We start from the raw sequence: 27,959 nt of genomic DNA on the forward strand, positions 1-27,959 counted from the left end.
CTCAGACACTTGGTCGGGGATACAACCACTTCGAGGATGGCTGAGGTGGGAATCGAACCCGCCTCTACTCAGTTGACCTCCGGAGGCTGAGTGGACCCCGTTCCAGCCCTCGTACCACTGTTCAAATTTCGTGGCAGAGCCGGGAATCGAACCCGGGCCTCCGGGGTGGCAGCTAATCACGCTAACCACTACACCACAGAGGCGGACTCCTTCCATAGTCAGTGAGTGTAATGTTAAATTATAAGTAAGTTTTCATGCCTATTTGGTAAAAGATCCACCAATTCAATACACTATTTATTCAGATGAAAGTTATTACCTGAATGCAAATACTAGTACAAGTTTCGTCCACTTAGTGGACATCTTCAGCTAAACCATTCACACTAAATTACTAAAAAGAGCAATGGAATTAAAATCTATGGGGAAACTAGTGCATGGCTCATTAAAATCTAGATTGAAACATCAAATTGAAATATGAATAGAAAGTGCGTCTATCAAGTTGTAAAACATCACACATATTACTGGCGAGCTAATCACTGAACTCTTAAGGTTGTGACACGTAATTTGGTTCTCACTATATCAAGACGTTATGTATCAACACTATAGTCGTGTCCATACCTCGGCTTGAAATACTGAGCAGCTGGATGACATTTTATACTGGGTGTTATGACTTTTGCGTGGAACAGAGAGATGAAAGAAGATGCTGGCTTGAATGGGTCTATCTACGACAGTCAAAGATTAATGTAAAACTTTAAAAATAAAGGTTATATTTCTCTTCAGATATTACATTTTGACAGAACAAGATTTCAGGTACAGAGTTAGTTTTGTACAAGGTAGAGAAAAAAAAGAGAAAACCAAGAAACGGTTAGTTACAATTTGAGCTTCAAGCTTCCAATTTACCAAAGGTCCCAACATCACTACTGTTTCGTTTAGTTAGATAGGTAAGGAGACGAATCTCTCAATTTATTTTACAGGATATTTAAATCACAATTTTCAAGAGCACCTTTTGCTCCAAGGGTTACAAGTAACGGCCTTCCAAAGGCACCATTCAATATTTACACAAATTACAAGAAAGAGGCTCTATGCTCTATAATTCTACCAAGGAGACTGCGCACCAATACCCTTACAGCCTACTGAAGGCAACTTTTAACTTTTACATTAGGGATTAGAGCGTCTTTGATCAATAAAATGTACACAACCTACAATTTACAAGACCATATCCACTGTCTTTTAAGTTTACACAGGGGTATCGAGTACCCATTCTACCGGGCCTTCGCGGAAAATAACAGGTTCAATTACTGGCCCAAAAAATCAAAAAGTATGGAGGCGGAAACTTGCGCTCCTTGAAATCCAAGATTAAAAACCTACTTGGGCTGGTGGCCCGACAATACATAGGCTAATCCTAAACTACTGAGGTGACGAGATGGACAATATAAGTTACAACTTACAAAAGTGAAAACAGTTACAAAATTTCCAAATTAAATTGAAGGGGAGTTCGAGAGGGTAACACACTCTCTATCCCCGGAATTCAGTTTAGTACTCTTGACTAACTTGAAATTTTGCATGAGAAAAAAAGAAGTTTAAATTTTAGGAAATTTACGGTTACATTATTAAAGATTGGAAACCTTCCCCTCGAATTAGCTGGCAGAGATACCTACAGAGTTAGAAAAATAGTGGCCATTACCTTAGCTGATGTTCTGCTTGCCGATGGTTGATGCTCCCGCCTCCTCTTAACACACACACACACACACACACACACACACACACACACACACACACACACACACACACACACACACACACACACACACACACACACAGAGTAACCAGACAATCAATAAGACAAGTTAACTTGAAAAGGCGTCACCTTTTATACCCGAGAGGAAAGTTCGAGAAGGCTCTGGACCAAAACCAGACACGTCCTCTCACTTTATTGGTAGATAAAATTGGTACAAGATAAATAAATAAATAAATAAATAAATAAATAAATAAATAAATAAATAAATAAATAAATAAATAAATAAAATATACAAAATTTCTGATAGTCCAGAATTCAAAGTTAGCGGGATAAGGTAGAAGTGTTGCAACCTTCTAAGTATCAAACCAAAACAAAAAAATATCAATGCAGTTTAGAAAACCTATAAATACAAAATTTCTTTAAATTTTTAGTAGTTCACTTTACACCAGAATGCATGACATCAGTTTTTTAATACAGGCATCTACGCAGAAAAGTCCGAATTTCTTGAAATAGTTCTTGCAAACCTCATGTGTTAGATAGCGTTCTTCAAGACGCTTCATTTAAATGCACGGGGTTGAGGTGTACCTCCCGGCACACTGGGCGTTTGTTACTGTTCTCTTAGACCATGACTGCGCACCCCACTTTGTCAGATTTTAATCATGGGTCGAATGCCACTCAACTTTCGTACACGGCTCGACCGTTTCCTGGTAAAATGAAATGAAATGGCGTATGGCTTTTAGTGCTGGGAGTGTCTGAGGACAAGTTCGACTCGCCAGATGCAAGTCTTTTCATTTGACTCTCGTAGGCGACCTGCACGTCGTGACGAGGATGAAATGATGATGAAGACGACACATACACCCAGCTCCCGTGCAAGCGAAATTAAACAATGATGGTTAAAATTTCCGACCCTGCCGGGAATCGAACCCGGGACCCCTGCGACCAAAGCCCAGCACGCTAACCATTTAGCCATGGATACATATGGAGACGGTGACGCAAAGAAAATTTCGAGCCGTGTTTCAGGTTCAGGCTTTACGTTTACATTGCACCAACTCAGACGGTGGTGTGGTGTGGTGTGGCCTGGTAGTTGCCGACAGCGGAATACACAACCACCTTCTCCCAAATGCAAACTCACAGTTACGTTACCCGAACCGCGCAGCGAGCTCGCTTGGTACTTCTTAATTCTCTTCAGTCCCCACGGCAATTTAGAAATTTTAAAACTTTTGGTATTTGTTTAATGGCCGCTCGGTGAACAAAATATGGCAAATTTGTAAAAATAAATAAATAAATAAATAAATAAATAAATAAATAAATAAATAAATAAATAAATAAATAAATAAGAGAAGCCTTTCATAGGTTTTGGGAGAGTTTTAGACATGGGCATTGTTTTGCGTAGTTTAGCTTGACCTTAAGGGGAAGAAGTAAAAGGGGGTTGGAACATGTGCACGCACTGACACTAGCATGGAGTGTCGATCTTCATATACTCCGGTACGAACAGTACTTCTCATAGCCTAGATTGAAGAGCTGAGGTACATCTTTGGTATAACGCCCTCTGTTTTCCCTCGCACTTTTTCTTTTTTTCGTTACATTTTATCTCACTTCATTCGCAGCTGCATCCCAAATGCAAACACGACTAGGCTCGCCTAAAACTATATTACTTTTTCCAGTTATTTTTCATTTAGTTTTATTTTCCTTGAAATTTACGGACCGCCAATAAGTCCGTTGATATTTATTGGCATAGTCCACGATGTACTGATGTCCGTTGTAAATCTCAAAGGCTTGGTGGTTTTGTTGAACTCCATAGCTGCAGAACAATTATCACAAGTTCAACGCGGAACACTAGCTGTCAGCAGCTATCGACTGTAGCAGTAAACTCTAAAGGCTTCTATCTATCTATCTATCTATCTATCTATCTATCTATCTATCTATCTATCTTGTTTTAACGGGTGGACCTTCCCCTCCCCTGCTTCTGCATTCCAACCCTCCTTGGGTCTCCGTGCAAGTGTCACAACTTCAAATAAAACACAGGGTACGTGTAAAATAATATTTTGGCGCATAGGATCCATCGGAGACTCTACCGGGTTTTGACGTTTAGAATGTCCTACACCTTTGAATATAAAAACGCAAAAGTGCAGAATCTATCAAATATGATAAAACAGATCACCACACGTTACACCCACTGTCTGAGCCAAACACCTGTTGTAGTATGTCGTCCTTACGCCTCGAAATGAGCTACGTAATTTTAAGGTGGGACGGGGAAGGGGGGGGGGGGGAGTGGGGGGGGGTAATACTGACCCGTAGCACATGTATCACTTAGAATGAAAATTCGTAGATATAGTCAAATAGAGTACAGACAATACACGACACTTCAGGACTTAGTCTTGTTAAAATTTAAGACAATTCGCAAGTGGTGCTCCTAGTGGTGTGACCTGGATCGCGCTAAATTCAATATCACTGGAAATTCATGTACGGATATGGATAAATAAATTACGTCTAGAAAGAAAGTGTTATGAAAATACTAACTTCAAAGTTGCAAAAGCAATTCTGGATGCATTGAATTATTTAACATGTTATTATTTATAGACTGAAGTTAGACATACACGTATTCAAAATGTGAAATGCACTGCTCTGAAAGGGCTTGTCGTTTCATTTATGCATTAATTTTTTTTTTTTTGCTTTAGCATTCCTGCCTGCACGTTTCCGGTTAAATTTGTCTATTCCCTCATTTTAAAAAACATTGTATCATAAAATTCAGACACTTGTCAATAAACATTTCGGCACATCCCTGTCTTTTTCTCTTGGAAGGACTACCCTTTTTGAAAGGGTCGGTAGCATTTGATGTTTCATTTTCTGGGAGACTCTGTGTTGGTACAAATCACGGCTTTTAGTCTGAGTAGAGGGATAAAATAAAGAAAAGCATGAAAATGCTATCAATAGTTACGTTTTCAGGAATATTTAGGTACAATTAGAGTAAGAATTTAACATACACTTCCCTGTGTAGTGGGGGATTTGTAGAGTCGCTGACCTGAAAATCATCTGAACAGATCGTATGATTCTTATTCAAGCGTATCGTCCGTCCTTCGTTCATATTTACCTTATCGAAGTAATTTCTCTGATATTTCAAAACCCACAGTTCACACCTACAACAACACATCGGTATTGAAGATTAACTGCTGCACTAGGCCTATACAATAAAATAAGCTTATTATTTTAAGCCAGTTAAAGTATGGCTCGCGCAGGTCAGAAGTTTAGGAAGTACTGTAAACATCTCTTTGTCACTGGAAGAATGTATAGATGCACACGCAGTATTTACTAGCATTTTCTTGTCACGAGGTAAACGGAAAAAAGACCGCGAATCATTCTGCACTTCATAGTTATTGCAGCCAAACACAGCACATATCTTTCCGCTCATGTTGAGAGGAGATGTAAAGGAATGACACAAGCTATTATTTACTTATGTTAACTTACTGCAAACGCATAAATAACATCAAAAACTACACGAACAAATACAAGTGCTCTTATGACAGAATCAGTAACTCCAGGTCACTCCACTAGACAGAGCTCTAATCGCTGTCCCTCGATATCTCGCAGACTGTCGTGTATTATCTCTACTGTATTTGATATGGTTTATGCAAAACTGAACCTTAGACGACAGAACACTTGTGGCCAGAGTTATAAGATGAAAAATATCACATAACGGTTTTTCTAGGCGCAACGACAATGTATGGAGACTGAAGATGTGGCGTTTCTTGACAGAGAAGGTCCATTCTGTAATGTAATTGAACTGTGTGAGCGGATTGTTGATATGTGCAGTGGAATTACTGAAGACTTCTGCCGCAAAGTGATCGTGACCATCTGCACTCGCCGTGACAATCAATCAATCAATCAATCAATCAATCAATCAATCAATCAATCAATCAATCAATCAATCAATCAATCAATCAATCAATCAATCAATCAATCAATCAATCAATCAATCCTGATCTGCAGGCGCCCCGGTGGCATATTCCATATCTGATGTTTTCCTAACCTTTTGTTAAATGATTGCAAAGAAATTGGAAATTTATTGAACATCTCCCTTGTTAAGTTATTCCAATTCCTATCTCCCCTTCCTATAAATGAATATTTGCCCCAATTTGTCCTCTTGAATCCAACTTTATATTTATATTGTGATCTTTCGTCTACTAATGTCATTACACGCCATCTCTCCACTGACAGCTCGGAACATACCGCTTAGTCGAGCAACTCGTCTCCTTTCTTCCAAGTCTTCACAGCCCAAACTTTGCAATATTTTTGTAACGCTACTCTTTTGTCGGAAATCACCCAGAACAAATCGATCTGCTTTTCTTTAGATTTTCTTTTTCAATTCTTGAATCAAGTAATCCTGGTGAGGTTCGCATACACTGGAAGCATACCCTATTTGGGGTCTTACCAGAAACTTATATGCCCTCTTCTTTACTTCCTTACTGCAACCCCTAAATACCCTCATAACAATGTGCAGTGATCTGTACCTTTTATTTACAATCATATTTATGTGATTTCCCCGATGAAGATGAAGATCTTTCCTTATATTAACACCTAGGTACTTGCAGTGATCCCCAAAAGGAACTTTCACCCCATCAACGCAGTAATTAAAACTGAGAAGACTTTTCCTATTTGTGAAACTCACAACATTACTTTTAACCGCGTCTATCATCATACCATTGCCTACTGTCCACCTCACAACATTATCGAGGTCATTTTGCAGTTGCTCACAATCTTGTAACTTCTTTGTTTATTTCTCTATATGGAATAGCATCATCTGAAAGGAGCCTTATCTCTGATTCCACTTCTTTACTCATATCATTTATGAATGTATATAAGGTCCAAGGCCTTGAGGAATTCCCCTCTTAATTATTACAGGGTCAGATAAAGTTTCCGCATGGAACGCGTGTTAAAGTGAAATCTAATGTAATTCCAAAGAGCACGTTATCTGTGTGTGAAAGTTCATTATTGCATATTTTAAATTAGCGTTGTAATATTAAATATGAATGTGTCAACTGCTCGTGCTGCGCCCTGTATAAACAAACCTAAGTGTCAGAAACTACTGCATGGAATACGTTCGTTTACTCTTCATTACACAGTTGCCTTCTGGGAAAGACCGAGGTAGTTCGACAATATCACACGTACGTCCCCTGAGGCCAGGAACTTGCAAGGCAAATTATCTCACGCAATATTTTGTTCGCTTCATCAAATTAATGGTGAAAATGTGTTTACAAATAATTTACGTGTTCAAGATATATATACTGTTGACTGTTGACCGTAAACACTAAACACCTTGGTTCTGTTCCATCGCTCTTATTTTAGACTAACCTACTCCCAACGAAAATGTATCGGCATATACTAAAACAGCACCGACAGATATTTCACGTACGAATAGTAGACGGATTGCGCTGCACGTTCTTCATTTGTTTCGTTGGTTTATTATTTATTAATCACTGCCTTCGTGATGTGCAGGTCGTACTGTAGCTCCGATGACGTCACGCAAAACGGCGAACAGTTTCCTCCGTTCCGACCCGCTCAATGAAAGCACATGATAGACTGTGCCTTATAGTTAAGAAATATTCCCAAATGTTGTATTAATATACCGGGTGAGATCATTAACATACCTCGTAAGTTAGGTTTAGGGAATTGTAGAAAAAGTAGGCTTAACATGTGATCAAAGTGGTCAACGCACAACGAGTGATGTACTCCACCATTTACCCAACAATTCATAATTTTTCTTCATTAATAAAAATATGGAAACAACGAACGTAAAGAAATAAAAATAATAATAAGGATTTGCTACCTACCAGCAGATGATAATAGGTAAGGTAAGGGTTATTCTGCCCGAAGGCAGGTCCGAACCTCCGCAGAGGTGTTCCTGAGCCGGAGTTTACGTGCGGTAGGGTGGCCAGTTCCTTTCCGCTCCTCCATTCCCTTAACCCCCACCAACAGCGCGTGTCAACCCATCCATCTCCTGACCACGCCCAATGTTGCTTAACTTCGGAGATCTCACGGTATCCGGTGTTTCAACACGGCTACGGCCGTTGGCAGTTGATCGTAAATTCAGTGCAATTTTCGTGGGTTTCTTTTTACGGAACTTCGGGCACGATCCTTCAAGGAATTACGTTGCATTGCTTGTTACACCTAAATATTGTGTACTCGCAATAGTTTAATTTGTTTAAAGTGTATGTATAATAATGCCAAAATCATTGGATTTTATAAAGTGCATTTAGTTCTATATTTTAGACTGGGTTTTGCTTTTACTTCGCACGTTCCCAATATTACCTAATCCAAGAAATAACACAAATGTAGGTTCACTTGATTGCTAATCATCTGGGTTGCTTTTAGACTTGTTATGTATCAACAATAAAACGCACCGCTATAAATCTATGGCTATAAGAAGGAAGAAAGCCAAAGTAGAACTCACCATGAGCTCGTAAAAATGAGTGAAACTCGTAATAGTTACATTTTCAGTGAGGGTTTTCCTCTTCCAAGTATATCTCCCGCCCTCATTCGAAGGAACTGAGAATATTGTTGTATAGTCAATTGTATAGTTGGATTTTTGTCGTGGTGCACACAACTTCCCGGCATTGTGACAATTTATTTAAATTCGCAACACATTATATTTCCACAAAAAGGTGCTATACAATAACGATTCACTGAATACATTCCACGAGAAGCGTTATGTCCATTGAATTTTCATTACTCACGAAGTGAAAACATACCTAACCTAAACTGTGATCCCTCTGTGGGTGGGGGCGGTAGAATAACACCCAGCGTATACCCTGCCTGTCGTAAGAGGCGACTAAAAGGGGCCCCAGGTGCTCTGAACTTGGGAGCGTGGGTTGGCGACCACGGGGCCCTCAGCTGAGTCCTGACATTGCTTTCACTAATTTGTGCTAGTCTCCTCACTTTCATCTATCCTATCGGATATTGGTCAACTTTTATGATTTTCCGATCCTGACGGTATTAGAGTACTCAGGCCTAGGGAATCTTTCATTTTCACGTCTTTCGTGGCCCTTGTCTTCCTTTGGCCGGTACCTTCATTTTTCGAAGTGTCGGATCCCTTCCATTATTTCTCCCTTATTCTCTCTTCCTTTCTCTCTCCCTTTCCTGTTCCATCGTCGCCATTGTCGGTGCGACGTAAAACAACTTGTAAAAAAATGATCGCTTCACATCGTTATGGGAGTAGTTAGGGGTTGTAGTAAGGATGTAAAGGAGAGGATGTATAAGTCTCTGGCAAGACCACAGTTAGTGTATTGCTCCAGTATATGGGGCACTCACCAGGGCTACTTGATACGGGAATCCAAAGGAAAGCAGCAAGATTTGTTCTGGGTGATTTCCTACAAAAGAGTAGTGTTGCAAAATGTTGCCGGGCTGAGTGGCTCAGACGGCTGAGGCGCTGGCTTTCTGACCCCAACTTGGTTGGTTTGATCCTGACTCAGTCCGATAGTGTTTGAAGGTGCTCAAATACGTGAGCATCGTGTCGGTAGATTTACCGGCACGTAAAAGAACTCCTGCGGGACTAAATTCCGGCACCGTGACCCCTCCAGAAACCTTAAAAGAAGTTAGTGGGACGTAAAGCCAATAACATTATTATTATTATTGTACCGGGAGATACACCTCAACCCCGCACATTTAAAAGAAGGGTCTTAAGGAACTCTATCTATCAAACAAAACGTGAAACAGCTACTGCATGAAGTTGAGACATTATTCAGAAGATGTCACTCATAAATAACAGAGTATTGTGTTATTGTAAAGTTTCCTAAACTGACTGGATTTATTTGTTTTGTTTTGGTGTACAGCAAGTAGTCTAAACTTTTCTCCATAGATGTCCTAACAAAAAACTGAGGTCATGCACTATGGTGCAAGGTGGAAGAATTTGTGATTTAAATAAGTTTTGTTCTTCGGGGCTTTCTCAACTGAATTTGTCTTTCATTTATTTTCACACTGTAAGGTTTGCAACACTTCCTGCTCATCCCGCCAGCTTTTGAATCTGGCCAATTACAAATTTTCTGTAACTGCTTTTTAGCCAGTCACAGGCTTCTTGTAGGTTTTTGGTTGAACCAATAAAAATGAGAGGGTGTGTCCGGATTTAGTCCAGAGCCTTCTCGAACCATCCCCTCGGGTATATAAGCTGCGGCTTTTTCCAAACTACCTTGTCTTTTAGATCGCCGAATATCTGAGAGTGTATGTGTTAAGACTAGAGACGGTGTGCCTCATTCTTCAGCAAGCAGAGCATCAGCCCAGGTAATGACCACCAGTTTTCTATCTCTGTAGCTATCTCCGCAAACTTATCCGAGGGGAAGGTTCTATGGTTTAACTATGTAACCGTTTGATTTCTGAAATGTAAAATTCTTACTCTTCATGTAAAATTTCATAAAATCTCAAACTGTAAATCGGGTATAGAGAGTGCGTTAACCTCTCGAGTTCCCCTTCAATTTATCTTGAAGTGACTATGATTTTGTAAACATTTCTTTTCCTGTAAAGCATTAAATTAACCTTTCATTCTAGTCACCTCAGTAGCTCGGGATTAGCCTCTGTATCATCGGGCAGCGAGCCCAATTAGGGTTTTGTTCTTGGTTTTCAAGGAGCGCTAGTGTACGCCTCCATACATTTTGTGTTTGGGCCAGTAATTTAACCTGTTCTTCTTTTCCACGAAGGCCCAGTAGTTTGGGTAATAGGTACCCATGTGTACCAAAATTGTTACTTGTAGGTTGGGCCTAGAGAGGCCAGAAATTGTAAGTTTGTGTGTAATATTTGCCTTGAGTAGGTTTTAAGAATTTGGGAGCTCGGCCTCCTTGGTTGAAGTTTGAGAGCATGCAAGTTCTTTTCCGAGATTGGTGTAATTTTGAGGGGTGCCTCTGGAAGGCTGTAAATTGTAACGGTTGGAGCAAAGTGCTCTTGAACTATGTGTCGAAGTAAACGCTACATTGGCGACATTGTAAATTTGTAAATTAGGGGCCTGAAGCCCAAATGCGTTAAATTCCCTATTCTGGGGTTTTCCATTCTTACATCGAAATTGTCATTGTACCTGGCACTTTTGTATTTTCACTAAGTGAAGAATATTGTTAAGTTTGAGATTCTGAAAAGAAATACAACCTTTATTTTAAAGTTTTAAACTAAATTTTGATATTGTAGTTAGACCCTTTCAAGCCCGCACTTTCTTTCACCTCTCTGTGGTGATATAGATGTTGATTCCCATACGGAATCTCTGTGGTCCACGAAACCCCGATAACAATTATTTTTATTATTACAAAAATATTGCTAAGTTTGCTCTTGGAAGACTTGGAAGTAAGGAGGCGAGATGCTCAACTATGCGGTATGTTTCGAGCTGTTAGTGGTGAGTTGGCGTAGAATGACGTAAGTAGAAGATTGGAGTTCTTAAAAGTAGCAAAAAGCAAAGTCACCTCCGTACAGCCCATGAAGGCCCTTGGAGGAGTGGAAGGTAAAGGCTTCCACCATTGTTAACCTCGGTACGTGATGGGGTAGAGTGGTTAGCTGTACGCCCGGCCGCCTTTGCCCACAGGAATTAACCTGGTACTCATTTTTGGTGTAAGCTGAGTGAACCTTAGGGCCATATGAACCTCCGGAAGTGAAAATCTCGTATCTTAAATTTTACGACTTCCTGACGGGGATTCGAACCCACGTCCTTCCGGGCGAACCGAGCACGCCGTTACCGCCTCGGCCAGGCAGCCCCTTCTTAAAAGTAGGAAGGATCATAATATGAAGATATTAATAATAATTGTTCCGGGGATACCGTGGTGGACGGAGGCGAGAGAAGGTGCGGGCATGAATGGGTCAAAATAGCACAATCAGAAGATTAATTTAAAACTTTAAAAGTAAAGCTATATTATGTTTCTCAGCTTTCTTTTGGTTTCTTTTCAGAAAATAAACTTTGCATTTCAGGTACAGAAGTTTACAAGACTGGGTAGCAATTTTAGAAAATCCAATAACAATCAATTAACAACTTTTGAGCTTGAAGCTCCCTAATTATACATTATCCATGAGAGCTGCAGCTTCTTTCAAAAACAGTTCATGGAGACGGATCTCCCGAGTCCATTTATACCACTAGGATAAAAGGTGTGTAAAATATACCCTATTCCAAGAGCACTTTTGCTCCACAAAATTATCTAGGAGCCTAGGAGATTATTCTCCCAACATTACAACATTCCAGCCTTCCAAAGGCACCATTCAATATTTATATTAATACCTCTACCTTCATAGAAAGAGCATCTATGCTCTATCAAATGTACACGTAGGAATCAATTTCGACAAATTTCCAGGCCTGTCAAAGGCTCAACCTACATTTTACTAATTCCACCAGTATTCGTTGTCTTAGATGCTCAAGAGCCTAACATCTTAAATCTAAGGGAATGAAAACGTATAACAGGGATATCGAGTACCCAATCTACCGGGTCTTTGTGGAAAACAGCAGGTTAAAGTTACTGGCCCAAAAATCAAAATGATGCGGAGGCGGATAATTGCACTCCTTGAAATTTGCAATTAAAAGATTAAAAACCTATTTAGGCTTCTGGCCCGAAGTTACAGGGGCTAAGCCTATACTACCGAGGTGACTAGATGGAGAAAATATTTGATTTACAAAATTAAAAACGGAAAAAGGTTACAAAATCAGTACCTGTATATCAGTTTGATAGGGGACACGAGAGGGTAGGTCACTCTCTATTCCCTGATTACGTTTAAGTTCCTTTGACTTTGTTTGAAATTCACATTTTAGAAAATTAAAATTACGTTAGTAAAGACTGAAAATCTTCCCCTCGAGCTAGCTTTCAAAGACTATCACTTAATCAAGTACGGACTGCCATTACCTTGAGCTGATGGACTGCTCGACGATGGACGAGGCTCCCCGTCTTCTTTGTAAACACACAAACTAGACTAGAGCGATGAATAAGACAACCTAGTCGAAAAATGTGCCAGCTTTTATACCCGAGAGGAAGGTTCTAGAGAGGTCTGGGCTAAGGCCCGACACACCCCCAAATCTTAATGGGTAATTAAATAAATACAAGACAGATTTAATTGGCTGAAAAACAAAGATAATTTTCTATTGGAAAACATCCAAAGTTGGCGGGAAGAGATAGAAGTGTTGGAAACTTTGTGATAGTACATATATCACACCCTCGCACTGTATTTAGAGGTAGGGAATATTATTGTCAGTATTCGATTTATTATTATTATTATTATTATTATTATTATTATTATTATTATTATTATTATTATTATCGGTATTTCAGTGGTATTCTTTGTCATTAGTATTAATAAGCTGGGAGGTCTCCATATGTGGTATGAGTAATTTGTTTTGTACAAACTGATGGGAAAATCATTCCAATCATAACTCAGGAAATTCTTATGACTCATGTGTATATCCCAAAGTCTGATGAGGTGGACTTGTTATTGTAGTCGAAAACTTCCGATGACTCATATGAAACACCCCAGAGTTTGTTGATCTTGTGATTGCCTTGTGACACGGAAGAAGTGCAGGGCGTGGTCTTGCTTGACTAGAGGAACTACTCATGATTGGCTGGCCAGGATCAATCTGGATGTATCGTCTGAGAGGAAGGGGGAAGCGGAAGTCTATATAAGCTTGTGTGATCACAGCGGAAGTGAAATGAATATACTGTACTGGAGTGACACTGCTGCACTATACTGGACTGGACTTCTAACGTGTGTAGAAGATAGTATTTTTATGTTTGTGGAACGTGACTGACCTACAATTGTGAAGTGCTTAGGCACTAAGTATTGTAGCACTTGTGGCGGCTTGGCATTATATGTCGGTGAAAGTTGTGGGGTGCTATATCTCAGACTTTCCAGAGTTTACGTTCTAGTACGACAAGCGTGTGTTGCTCAAGTGAATATATCTTTAAAACAAGTGTTAGAGTCAGTGAACACAGTATTATGGGGTACAGTATCTGTGTGAGATAATAAGTGCAGATTATAAGAATCGGTAAGCCGTGTTGATACAGAGACAGTGAAGGGTACATGTACATTGTTCAACGGACTAACTGGCTTAGTTCTCGCTTACGTTTACCCACTGTTTTCATTGTTTTTGTTGTAAATATGGCGTCTTCCAGCAATATTTTGTGTGTGTATTATATGTATATTTTGGTGTGTTGATGAGGTGCTCTTGCACGGATTTTATTAAGAATATAGTTAGTTATTTTAGAATCAGTGGAGTTATGATGAACCTAGGTACAGTTCCTGCCTATTTATTCGTTTTCAGAAGGTTAGGTAAGGCCTGTAGCAGATGTACCAGTACGCAGCGTTATGTGTACGCCCTGGGAGATAAAGAATTATCATGCTCTATCTAAATTCGAGGGATCCATTCTGGTGAACTCTGGCGACCATACTACGGACATTTCGATTAATTATTTTATTAATTTAATTTATTTCAATTATTTTATTAAGTTCTTGAGTAATATTCTTTATGATCATTTATAATTATTCAGAGATAGTTACAAACGGCCGCCCAACGTGGAGCTGAATGATTGGTACATCTGTTAGGCTTATAGGCGTAGGTGCACTTGTCAGGTGAGCATGGATTTCTAAAATCTATGTCAGTGAAGTGTTTTATGTGTACGTGATATGTATTTTGGAGTATGGAGAAATGTTTTAGCGAGTCGAGTACTATAAAATTGAGAAATAGAGAGGTAGTTAAAGTTGCTGGTACTAAGAATCATGATAAGAGAAGTAAAAAGAATTCCACCACATTGAGTCTATCGATTTTAAGTGAGAGTAGCGAAATGGCTGATAGTAGGAAAGATCAGTTGGCAACGCGATAGGTGGGGAACCGAGTAACCCGTCTCAAACTCAGAATGTAGGGGATCAAGGCGGGCTTCAATGCTCAGTATGCTTAAATCGCTACTTGATAGTCAGAGTAAAGAGTTGAAGAGTGAATTGTGTTCTTACAGTAATGAAATATACAGATTTAACAGTAAAATCGATAATAATAATAATGTTGAGCTGTTCAGTAAAATCTAATAGTAATAGTGTTGAATTGTTTAGTAAGACTGATAGTCAGAGTAAGGAGTTAAATTCAGTGAGTGTTGAATTAAATGTTGTTAACAGTAAGACTGATTGTCAGAGTAAAGAGTTGAAGAGTGAATTGAGTTTTTAAAGTAATGAAATATACAGCATTGATAGTGAATTAAATTCAGTTAGTACAGAACTGTCCAGTAAGATTGATAGTCAGTGTAAGGAGTTAAATTCAGTAAGTGTTGAATTGTCTAGTAAAATTGATAGTTTAAGCAGTGCTGTGAATGGTATAATAGATGAATTAAACCAGAAATTTGACCATCAAAGCAGGGAAATTCAGGAAGTCAACAATTCGGTAGAAGCTCAATGCTTGCAATTGATTAAGAAAATTGAATGCCGATTTAATGTAGTTAGGAAGGATTTTTTTAAAACAGCAAGGAATGTGATAAGAGAATAAAAATAGTGGAAGATAAAGTCGAAGAAATAGATAGAATTAAAACCAAGCTGAATGTTTTAGCGAGGCGAATATATGAAAAGAATGAGATTGGAGAAAGACGGTAAGTCGGTAAAAGAAGACGTCAAGTCAGTAGAAGGAAATGCCAGAATGGTAGTGGAAGAAGGAATGAAAGCATGTCATGTGAAGATAAGGCAGGAGATCAGTCAAATCCAAGTAGGTAACAGTATATGTAGTAGGTACGTATCTTGTACGAAGGACTCTGATTTACCCAAGTTTAATGGTCGGCAGTTTAATCCGATGGAATTCTTGATAACGGTGAAGAAACGGTTTTCCAAGAATCTTGACGATGGTTTGATTGAATGGAGTATGGTTGATGAGATGTTGGATGTTGCATTTGTTGGAGAAGCAAGATCTTGGTTTCAAGTTTATAGACAGGGTATTTCGAGTTTGGAATAATTTAGGGAGAATTTTAGTTCTAAAATTTGGAGTGAAGCTATTCAGGGAAGGGAAAGAGATCGCGTTCTATTTGGCAAATATAGACCTCAGGAAGGTGTCTCTATGACGGAGTATTTCTTGGCGCATATTCTGATCAGTCAGAACATTGAAGGTCTAACATCGGAGAGAGATACAGTCCGCCAGTTGTGAGGCATTTTCCTGAGAAGGTCGGATTAGCAGCATGTATGCAGAATATCATTACGATTAAGGAATTAGAGCAGCTTTTAAATAGGTTTGATGCGTTGGAAGGGCAGGGGAGGACTAGGCAAAGTGAAGACAGGAATTATGGGGATAATGGGAGACAAGATAATCAGATAAGGGCAGACAGGTATAATCAGAATTTCAGTCATTCTACGCAAGGGAATCAGGGGGTTAATTCCAGGAGGGGAAACAGGCACTCTAATCAGGGGGTTACAGTATTACCAAGAATATTATGGCAGAAGACCTAATGAAGGGGAATCAGTAAGTAGGGTGCGTACTGATCAAAATCCTCCAGATCATGTGTAGAGATATGATAACAGTGAACAAGCTACTTCAAGTAACTTAAATCGGGATCGGACTTTTTATTTGGTTCAGATAGGGAGTCCAATACCGAAATTCCCATTCACGCGATGAAACAGGTAATGTATGATTTAGACGTGAAAGTGGAATTATTGTATGACCATATGTTTCGTGATCAGAGAGATGTTGTGTATAGGGGGCATGATGAAATTAAGGAAGATGTGCCGGATGACTTACTTTGTGCTACTGGTGATGGTAATAGCGGTGTTGCTATCAATAATCTTACAGACGTTTCTGAAACTGAAAGTGAAGTTTTTCGTGAAGGTGATGAAGGTTGTTTACTGAGTAAAGTGTGTTTACGTAGTATACATCAGAATGAGGATGTTTTTGTTGATTTAAGTGTACGTGAGGAGATTAAGGTTAGGTCGATTATGTGTGAAAATGGTGGCTTTGAGGTTAATGAAACTTCTGGTAAGAGAGTCGAGAGTAGCAGTGTTGTTGGCATGAAAGTGGTGCGAGTAGGAGCCGGTATTGAAGGTGGTTTAATTTTTGGAGCATTAAGTAGGGAACCCAAATGGTTCGTATCATTGGCCTAGAGTATTAAAATGGTAAAAAGTTACGAGAACCTACCTGAGGGCCAAAAATGCCGTACGGCTGACCATGGAACAACGCCGGATTCGATAAGTACCTCCTGATTCATATTATTTTCACATATGCATGATAAGCTGTTGTTAAACTTGTACATTATTTTCTTGCATGAAATGATTAAGTTCAATTTTTATTTTTTATTGTAGCAAGGGTTAGCTAGATATAGGGAGTAAATTAGATGTACAAATACCAGAAAATTTTGATTGGTAGAAAAATAAATATACAAAATTCTATATTGGCCAACATCTTAAGTTGGCGGGAAGAGATGAATGTGTTGTAAACTTTAATACACCAAAAACAAAGAATAATAAACTCAATTTAGAAACCCTAGGAATACAAAATTGCTTTATAATTTTAGTAGTCAATCTTCACACCAGAGGGCATGATATAAATTTATAATAGAGACATCTGTATGGAAATGTCCAAACTTCTTGTATTAGTTTTTGCGCGTTTTGGTTTGTAGATGGCACTCTCCAAGGCGCTACATTTGAATGAACGGGGCGGGTTTACCTTCCGGTACAGGAATGTATAAGGTTTTTTCGAGCAATTCATTGATGGCACGTGTAGAATATGTTTTCCGATAGCCACAGAAGAATATTTAGGTTGTCCAGTATGACCACAGAGTTAAGCGCGAAGTGAAATATTTACGTATTTGGTTATCTGTGATGGTGGTATATAGTGAATTGTTGTAGTGTTTGTAGTGGATTATAGGTGAAGGTTTCGCGAGTTCTGTGGCATTCTTCATTAATATAACGTGTGTTATACGTCGTGAGGAATATTTTCCCTCGTTTGGTGTTGATGTGCGTACACTCAGTAAGCGAGTGAAACTGTAAAACTTCGGTGACGGTAAAATACCTGTTTAACTTTGCTGATTCAGTTTAGGTTAGTCTTTTTAAGTTAAAAACAAATAGTTCCAGCGTATGTTTGTGGAAACAATGACTGTACTATCACGAAAAGTCACCGCATGGAACTGTAAGTACATTGTTTAAAATCTGCTATAGATTAAGTTATGATGGGGTCGTCACTGCCGTGAATATCAATTTGGAAATATGTGCGAGTTTGTGGTTGAAAATATTCTTTAAGACCTTTCTCAGATAGACCTTTACACGAAAAATGCAGCCTGATAAAATGGTAATGTTGGCTTTATAGAGTGTAGTGGGGCTACGATTGATTACATTTAAAAACAATTTAGCTGCTTGGGTAACGAATGTGTTCACCGCACGTCACTGGCTGTATGGGACTCCTCCAGTACGAATACGTTACTGCATTAATTCTTTCGAACGTGCTCAAGTTACAACCGGTGAGCTGTGCTGTGTTATAGTGTTGGAGATTGGAGTCCAATGTTCAATCGCGCTCTGGTTCGTTTGGCAACCAAGGCGAGTGCGATGACATTACCTCTGCTTTAGTCTGTTCAAAAGGTGCTCGGAGTATAATACAGCTCGGCTACTATTCGTAACAGACTAATGAAATTTTCACCACATACGTGTAAAATGCTCTTAATCGTTATTCCACATTTAAAAATCCTAATGCAATTAGTTCACCTGCAATGGACTTTTTGAAAACACATACAATTAATTTCGTTTGACTCATGCTCCCCTTTAGAAACAGTTTTCTGTTAAAGTTACAATCTACATCTAGTAAACTTTTAGATTGGATATAAAATATGTGATCTACTAAACATTTTTAAATAACCTTCTATTCAGCAATTTTTCTATTTACGTAATTTATTTCGTATAAAATTTTGATAACACTCTATTCAAAAGGTTCTTGAGCTACACGACCTTGAATACGTTGAACCATATCGTCATATGCTTCAAATAAATAATGTTTAATATTGCATAACACTGTGGGCTCATTTTGAAACATGGCTTTGAGAGGGAGGCAGTTAGAAGACGGTTGGATACTGGACCACCCTATTGCAACAGAACTGCAAGTAACTAGCTGGTGACAACGTTCCTTTCTAAATTTGAACGAAGTCGCTGGGGGGAACCGCTGCATCATTCTTGGTTCGGCGAGTTTCTTACTCAGCCAATCACAAGCTGAGTCTGCTGAAAACCATTCCATTACACGCAGCTTTCTTTTCTGAGGTACTCTAGAATCAATAATCTTCCATCTCTCTAGGGAACGCTCACGGCGTGCGAAACTCCATAGCGCTGAATTGCCGTGGTTTCACTTCTGCCGTGCGGAAAATGTTTATCGGAGCTCCACTCGTCATATACGGTGTTGATGACCACTCGTTTGGTTTCGGCAAATTTAACAGCTTATTGACTCGCCTGGCTCGGTTCTCTATCAATGCTACTTTGTTGCATTGAGCATTTTAACTTCTCCGTTTTTTGTTCGTTCTGAGATCTAACAGCTCCATTTTATCCTTCAGATATTGCATTTCCTTGCCTACGGAGATTAGCTTATTCGCATTTTTAGTCGTCTCAGCCCAGGCTTCGATGATCGCTTCTACCTCCTGCATATTGTGTCTACCTCTCTCGTGGTCTGTCATTGTTATTTTCTTTATTCCTTCTCCCGTATCTGCGATCTGTTCCGTGACCTCCCGTCTTAGTTTCTCCTCCATTCATTCCATTCCCACTTCGGTTTCCCGTTTCTTTCCTTTAATTTTGCTTCCATCTTTCTCTTTCTTGTTGCACTTCGGCAATCTGGGTGCCAATTTCTTCCGTAGTAGTTACGAATCTTGCCTCCGTAGTCTCTCCTAGTTGATCGATGGCGCTCCTATTCTTGCAGATCTCAGTTCGAGCCTCATCCAATCTAGTCGTGACTTATTCTAATCTCTTGTCATTTTTTGAAGCTCCATCCGTCACCTTGTCAGATAATTCCTCAACAGTTCTTTGAATATTCTTAATCTGTTCATATGTCCTACTTTCTATGTCGTCCATCCTTTTCTCTAATCGTTCCACCCCTCTTATACAGCATTCCTGAACGGTCTCAATTTTCGCCTCAAGTTTCTCATTCCCTTCTGCGATTTTAGAAGTAATTTCCCGCCTATTCTTTAACTCCCTTTTTCAGCCTCCACGGCTGCCAAGTCTATCCTGTCCGTAATTCCCTTCATCCGTTCCCGCTCGCGCATTACAGCTTCGGCGCATGTCGCTTCTATCCTCTCCGTAAGTTCCTTGATACGCTCCTGCTCACGTTTCTCGGCCTTTTCTGCCTCCATGTCCATACGTGCCAACAAATCGGTTAACGTAACTACCATTCCAATTACTTCAAGATATGACTGCGCGGCCTGCTCACTTCGCGAATGCTTGAATTTGGTCCCAAGTCGCTAAGTCCTTCATTAATATAAAATCAGTTTCTGCCATTTACTTTAATCGAACAAACAACAATTAAATAATATGGCTCCATAACTCTCCATGTAGAAACTGCCTAACGAATACTAGTAGTATAATTGGACAGTTCTGCGGCACCTCCGCCGCCGCACGCCTCCGCCCGCCTCCTCCTCCGCCGCCGCCTCCGCCTCCGCCGCCGCCCGCGGGAAATTTGAATTTTGGCGGGAAATTTGAATTTTGGCGCGAGATTTGAATTTGTAAACAAAGCCACGTGCTTTTTGACAGCTGTCATCGACAACAACGCATCGCTAACCTCACTGCTGCCATCTTGACGGGCCTAAACCTCACTAGTGCCAACTTAACCTAACTAGCGCGAGGTAAACAAAGCCACGTGTTTTTTGACAGCCACGTGCTTTTTGACAGACAACAACGCATCGCTAACCTCAGTACTGCCATCTTGACGGACCTAAACCTCAGTAGTGCCAACTTAACCTCACTAGCATGAGGTAAACAAAGCCACGTGCTTTTTGACGGCCACGTGCTTTTCAACAGATTTGTAAACAAAGCCACGTGCTTTTTGACAGACAACAACGCATCGCTAACCTCAGTACTGCCATCTTGACGGGCCTAAACCTTAGTGATACCAACTTAACCTAACTAGCGCGAGGTAAACAAAGCCACGTGCTTTTTGACAGCCACGTGCCTTTTTGACAGCTGTCATCCGCCATCTTTAATCCAGAGAGCACCGTGCTGCCCTCTTTATCGTAGTAGATGTAAATTCATCACCTGTCATCGGCAGTGCCGCCATCTTGACGGGTCTAAACCTTAGTGCTACCAACTTAACCTCACTAGCGCGAGATAAACAAATCCACGTGCAGCTGTCATCCACCATCTTTGAGCATCGTGCTGCCCTCTTTAGCTACTTACCTTTGAAATGTGGTACGTCACAGCTGTCATCCGCCATCTTGCATCCGAAACCTCAGTGCTGCACTCTATGTGGTGACGGCAAATTCCACGTTCTCTTGTTTGGAAACAAAGCCACGTGCAGCTGTCATCCGCCATCTTTAATCACCGTGCTGCCCTCTTTAGCTACTTACCTTTGACAGTTGTCATCCGCCATCTTGCATCGCAAACCTCAGTGCTGCGCTCTATGTAGTGGCGGCAAATTCTACGTGCTCTTGTTTGGAAACAAATTCACGTGCTATTTTTCTGACAGCTGTCATCCGCCATCTTTAATCCATAGAGCACCGTGCTGCCCTCTTTAGCTACTTACCTTTGAAATATGGTACGTCACAGCTGTCATCCGCCATCTTTAATCCAGAGAGAACAGTGCTGCAATCTATGTGGTGGCGGCAAATTCCACGTGCTTTACAAATCAACATGCTTTTTTGACAGCTGTCAACCGCCATCTTTAATCACCGTGCTGCCATCTATGTGGTGGCGGTAAATTCCACATGCTTTACAAACTTATATGCTTTTCTGACAGCTGTCATCCGCCATCTTTAATCTAGAGAGAACAGTGCTGCCCTCTATGTGGTGGCGGCAAATTCCACGTGCTCTTGTTTGGAAACAAAGCCATGTGCTTTTTTGACAGCTGTCATCCGCCATCTTTAATCAACAGAGCACCGTGCTGCTATCATGCGGGCAATTTCATCACCTATCACCCGCCTTTTTGACAGCCGTCATCCGCCATCTTTAATCAACAGAGCACAGTGCTGCACTCTATGTGGTGGCGGCAATTTGAAAAATTCTATGTGCTCTTGTTGGGAAACAAAGCCACGTGCTTTTTTGACAGCTGTCATCCGCCATCTTTAACCAACAGAGCACTATGCTGCGGGCAATTTCGTCAGCTGTCATCCGCCATCTTTAATCCAGAGAGAACAGTGCTGCACTCTATGTGGTGGCGGTAAATTCTATGCGCTTTACAAACCTATATGCTTTTCTGACAGCTGTCATCCGCCATCTTTAATCCAGAGAGAACAGTGCTGCCCTCTATGTGGTGACGGCAAATTCCACGTACTCTACAAAGCCATGTGCAGCTGTCATCCGCCATCTTTAATCACCGTGCTGCCCTCTATGTGGTGACGGTAAATTCAACGTGCTCTTGTTTGGAAACAAAGCCATGTGCTTTTTTGACAGCTGTCATCCGCCATCTTTAATCACCGTGCTGCCCTCTATGTGGTGACGGCAAATTCTACGTGCTCTTGTTTGGAAACAAAGCTATGTGCTTTTTTGACAGCTGTCATCCGCCATCTTTAATCACCGTGCTGCCCTCTATGTGGTGACGGCAAATTCCACGTGCTCTTGTTTGGAAACAAAGCCATGTGCTTTTTTGACAGCTGTCATCCGCCATCTTTAATCACCGTGCTGCCCTCTATGTGGTGGCGACCATGTGCAGCTGTCATCCGCCATCTTTGAGCACCGTGCTGCCCTCTTTAGATGTAAATTCGTCACCTGTCATCCGCAGTGCTGCCATCTTTAGCTAGATACCTCTGAAATGTGGTGGTGGATAATTTAAAAAGAGAAATTCTACAGCGGCCCTCTCTCGACGCTAATTGCATAAGATGGCGGCTATACATGACTCCTTAAGGGTGCTTACGCAAGATGGCTGCTATACACAGGTTCTTATGAGACGCCCTTGGGATGCTTGCGTAAGATGGCAGTTATACATGGCTCCTTATGAGATGCCCTAGGGATGCTTGCGCAAGATAGCGGCTGCTCTTATGGGACGGCTTAAGGGTCCTTGCACAAGATAGCTTGAGACGCCCTAAGGATGCTTGCGCAAGATGGCGGACACAAGATGGCGGCTATACACAACTCCTTATGAGACGCTTTAAGGGTGCTTGCGCAAGATGGTTGCTACTCTTAGCTTAGAGGCTAACGTGTCGTGATAGTTCGATTCATTAAATTTAGGGCTTAAATGCAAAATGTTAAATATATCGAAAACGGTGCACCGTAGAGCAAAACGGACAAAATTTTTCTGCCTAATACCTCGGTTCGCAGTATGAGGAACAAGAAAATCATAGTCTAATGATGGGATCAACGGTTCGGTTCCTACTTAGGCCCTTTGGCATTTGCTCTGTTTTAGCTTGTATTGAAGCGAGTCTTCGTAACATGATCAGGTCTAGCTATGGTAGAGAGTATAACGTACCGTGCAGGTTCGATTCATTAAATTTGGGGGCTTAAATGCAAAATGTTAAATATCTCAAAAACGATGCATCGTAGAGCAAAACGGACAAAATTTTTCCGCCTAATACGTAGGTTCGTAGTATCAGGAACAAGAAAAAACATAGTCTAATGATGAGATCAACGGTTCGATTCCTACTTAAGCCCTTTGCCATTCGCAGCTATCTATTTCTACAAGATGGTGGCTGCTCTTATGAGAAACAAGATGCCTTGAGACGTCCTAGGGATGCTTACGCAAGATGGCAGACACAAAATGGTGACTATACATAGCTCCTTATGAGACGGCCTAGGGGTGCTCGCACAAGATGGCGGCTACTCTTATGAAGAAAGGTAGCTTAGAGGCTACTGCGCAAGATAACAGCTGCTGTTATGCATGTGGTGGAGGGCAATTTGAAATTCTATGTGCTTAATCAACAGAGCACCCTGCTGCCCTCTTTAGCTGAAATGTGGTGGTGGATAATTTGAAAAATTCTTTTGACAGCTATCATCTTTAAAAACAATGGCGACTATACATAGGCTGTTAAGGCCTTATCATTCTCCTCCTCCTCCTCCTCCTCCTCCTCCTCCTCCTCCTTCTCTACCTCCTCCTCCGCCTCTTATGTCAAGGCATAGCTTTATATCGAACAAGTTTAAACCTGCATCGCGAAGGCAAGCGCGTGCAGCGATAACATTATTGTGCATGTTTAGACTTTCGAAACATAAGAAGAGTAGAATCAAACGCTGTACTCGATACGACATGTGATCAGAACATTGATTGATGCGTTCAGAAAACAAAATAAGTGATCAAGACTAGAATCGAACAATGTACTCAATACATTATGTGTTTAGAATATGTCAGGGGATACGCTTGTTCTAAGAAGATCAGATTGAAACATAACAAGACTAGAACAGAACACTGTAATCGATGTTGTTAACTTCAACATGTGATCAGAACATTGATTGATGTGTTCAGAACACAAAATAAGTGATCATGACTAGAATCGAACACTGTACTCGATACAACATGTGATCAGAACATTGATCGATGTGTTCAGAACACGAAATAAGTGATCAAGACTAGAATCGAACACTGTACTCAATACAACATGTATTTAGAACATGTTAGGGGGTACCCTTGTTCTAAGAAGATCAGAATGAAACATAACAAGACTAGAATCGAACACTGTAATCGATGTTGTTAACCTCAAGATATGATCAGAACATTGTTTGATGTGTTCAGAGCAAAAGTACAATTTTGATGATTTGCGCAGCTAACTCGCTCGGTAAACGATGTGGCCAAAGTATAACTTCAAATTATTTACCTTCCATCATTCGTCTTGTGTGTAAAAATCAGTCGAACAAGTTATCGCATAAACATAGCTGAAAAAAAATCGTGATAGGGTATGGAACCCGGGGGTTACATCTTGTCAGAAGAGCAAAAAGGATGAAAGGACTCTTCCTCCTCCTTACCGCACATTCCTTGGCTAAAGGGCTAATGGGCTAAATTGCTAATGGGCTAAAGGGCTAATGGGCTAAAGGGCTAATGGGCTAAAGGGCTAAAGGGCTAAAGGTGCAACAACCTCGTCGATCGCTATCAGCAAGAACGCTTGTACTTTGTAGAAAATTAATCTTTATTTGTAAATGGTTTCATGTTCAGAACAAGGAATGGAACCTAGGGGTTACGTCTTACGTAATAAAATCCCCGAGGTGCGATGAGTTACGTTTTTCGAACTAGTGTTTGGAACACTGAACTTTTCAAGATGATAGCAGAGAGTTTAGCAATGTTCTGTTGTTGGATTTTAAATTCCGCGCTACAACATGCATAAGGTAGCAGCCTTGAGGTTTACCGCCGTAAAGATGGCAAGAGTGAGGTTAACAATGTTCTGTTGTTGGATTTTAAATTCCGCGCTATAACATGCATAAGGTGGCAGCCTTGAGGTTTACCGCCGTAAAGATGGCAGCAGTGAGGTTAGCGACGCTCTATTGTCCTTCAAAGTGAGGTTAGGGTTCGTCAAGAAGACAGCTGTCAAAAAAGCACGTGGCTATGTTTACCAAACAAGAGCACGTGGTCGTGACGTCACGGTCACGTAATCAATCCTTAGCTCGACGTCGTTAAGAGCAGTATTAGGGTTAGCTATGCTTAAAAGTCTTGGGAACAGAGCAGCAGTATGAATTGCTATGTTTCAAAGCGTGTACACATGACCTATCGATTTTACATGCATCGACCATCGAACTAAACTTCACCCGCTAGATCGTGCTGCTATCTTAGCATAACCTATACCCATAAAATTAAAGTACAATGAATAGCCATGTTTCAAAGCGTGTACACATCACCTATCGATTTTGCACACATCGACTCTTGTACTAAACTTCTTCCGCTAGATTGTGCTGCTATCTTAGCATAACCTATACGCGTGACCTTAAGGTACAAAGAATAGCCATGTTTCAAAGCGTGTACACATTACCTATCGACTTTGCATGCAACAAATATCGTACTAAACTTCTTCCGCTAGGTTGTGCTGCTATCTTAGCGTAACTTATACACATGAACTTAAACTACAAAGAATAGCCATGTTTCAAAGCGGGTACACATTACTTATTGATTTTGCATGCATCAAATATCGTACTAAATTTCTTCCGCTAGATTGTGCTGCTATCTTAGCATAACCTATACCCATGAACTTAAAGTACAATGAATAGTCATGTTTCAAAGCGTGTACACATCAACTATCGAATTTGCATGTATCGACTCTCGTACTAAACTTCTGCAGGTAGATTGTGCTGCTATCTCAGCATAACTAAGACGCATGAACTTAAAGAACAAAGAATAGCTATGTCTCAAAACGTGTACACATTACCTATCGATTTTGCAAGCATCGACTCTCGTACTAAACTTCTTCCGCTAGATTGTGCTGCTATCTTAGCGTAACCTATACGCATGACCTTAAGGTACAAAGAATAGCCATGTTTCAAAGCGTGTACACATTACCTATCGACTTTGCATGCAACAAATATCGTACTAAACTTCTTCCGCTAGGTTGTGCTGCTATCTTAGCATAACTTATACACATGAACTTAAAGTATAAAGAATAGCCATGTTTCAAAGCGTGTACACATTACTTATTGATTTTGCATTCATCGAATCTTGTACTAAATTTCTTCCGCTAGATTGTGCTGCTATCTTAGCATAACCTATACCCATGAACTTAAAGTACAATGAATAGTCATGTTTCAAAGCGTGTACGCATCAACTATCGATTTTGCATGTATCGACTCTCGTGCAAAACTTCTTCAGATAGATTGTGCTGCTATCTTAGCATAACTAAGACGCATGAACTTAAAGTACAAAGAATAGCCTTGTTTCAAAGCGTGTACACATTACCTAATGATTTTGCAAGCATCGACTCTCGTACTAAACTTCTTCCACGAGATTGTGCTAAAATCGTGTAAGTGTGCTGCTATCTTACCATAACCTATCGATTTTACATGCATCGACTATCGCGAGCATAACTAAGACGCATGAACTTAAAGTACAAAGAATAGCCTTGTTTCAAAGCGTGTACACATTACCTATCGATAATGTATGTATCAAATATCATACTAAACTTCTTCCGCTAGATTGTGCTGCTATCTTAGCATAACCTATACGCATGACTTTAAGGTACAAAGAATAGCCATGTTTCAAAGCGTGTACACATTACCTATCGACTTTACATGTATCGACTCTCGTACAAAACTTCTTCCGCTAGATTGTGCTGCTGTCTTAGTATGACTAAGATGCATGAACTGAAAGTACGAAGAATAACCATGTTTTAAAGCGTGTACACATTACCTATCGATTTTGCATGTCTCGTACTAAACTTCTTGCGCTAGATTGTGCTGCTATCTTAGCATAACCTGTACGCATGAACTTAAAGTACAAAGAATAGCCTTGTTTCAAAGCGTTTACACATTACCTAATGATTTTGCACGAAACGACTATCATACTAAACTTTTTCCACTAGATTGTGCTAAAATCATGTAAGTGTGCTGCTATCTTAGCATAACATATCGATTTTACATGCATCGACTATCGTACTAGACTTCTCCCGCTAGAGCATGTAGCAATCGCTTTTGTGTATCCCAAACCCATGTGCACGAACTTAAAGCATAAAGATGAGCTATGTTCTAAAGCGTGTACACATCACCTATCGATAATGTATGCATCGACTGTCGAACTAAACTTCTCCTGCCAGAGCGTACGACTATCGCTTGTGTGTGCACGAACTTAATGCATAAAGAATAGCAATGTATAAAAATCTTGTAAACAAAGCAGCAGCATTACGTATAGTCAAGTTTAAATGCGTGCACACATCATGTATCCATGACGCACACAGTACTAAACTTATTCCATTAGAATGTACAAAGTTCGCATGTGTTTGTGCTGCTATCTTAGCATAGCCTATGTGAATGAACTTAAAGCATAAAGAATAGTGATGTGTAAAACATCTTGTGAACATAGCAGAATGTTTACTACGTAGTTGTAGACATTAAACTTTGCATGCTGAGGCGGCATACTACGTGACCGTGACGTCACAGCCACGTGCTCTTGTTTGGTAAACATAGCCACGTGCTTTTTTGACAGCTGTCTTCTTGACGAACCCTAACCTCACTTTGAAGGACAATAGAGCGT

Source organism: Anabrus simplex, chromosome 9 (genome assembly GCF_040414725.1).
Source record: "Anabrus simplex isolate iqAnaSimp1 chromosome 9, ASM4041472v1, whole genome shotgun sequence".
Classification (NCBI taxonomy): Eukaryota; Metazoa; Arthropoda; class Insecta; order Orthoptera; family Tettigoniidae; genus Anabrus; species Anabrus simplex.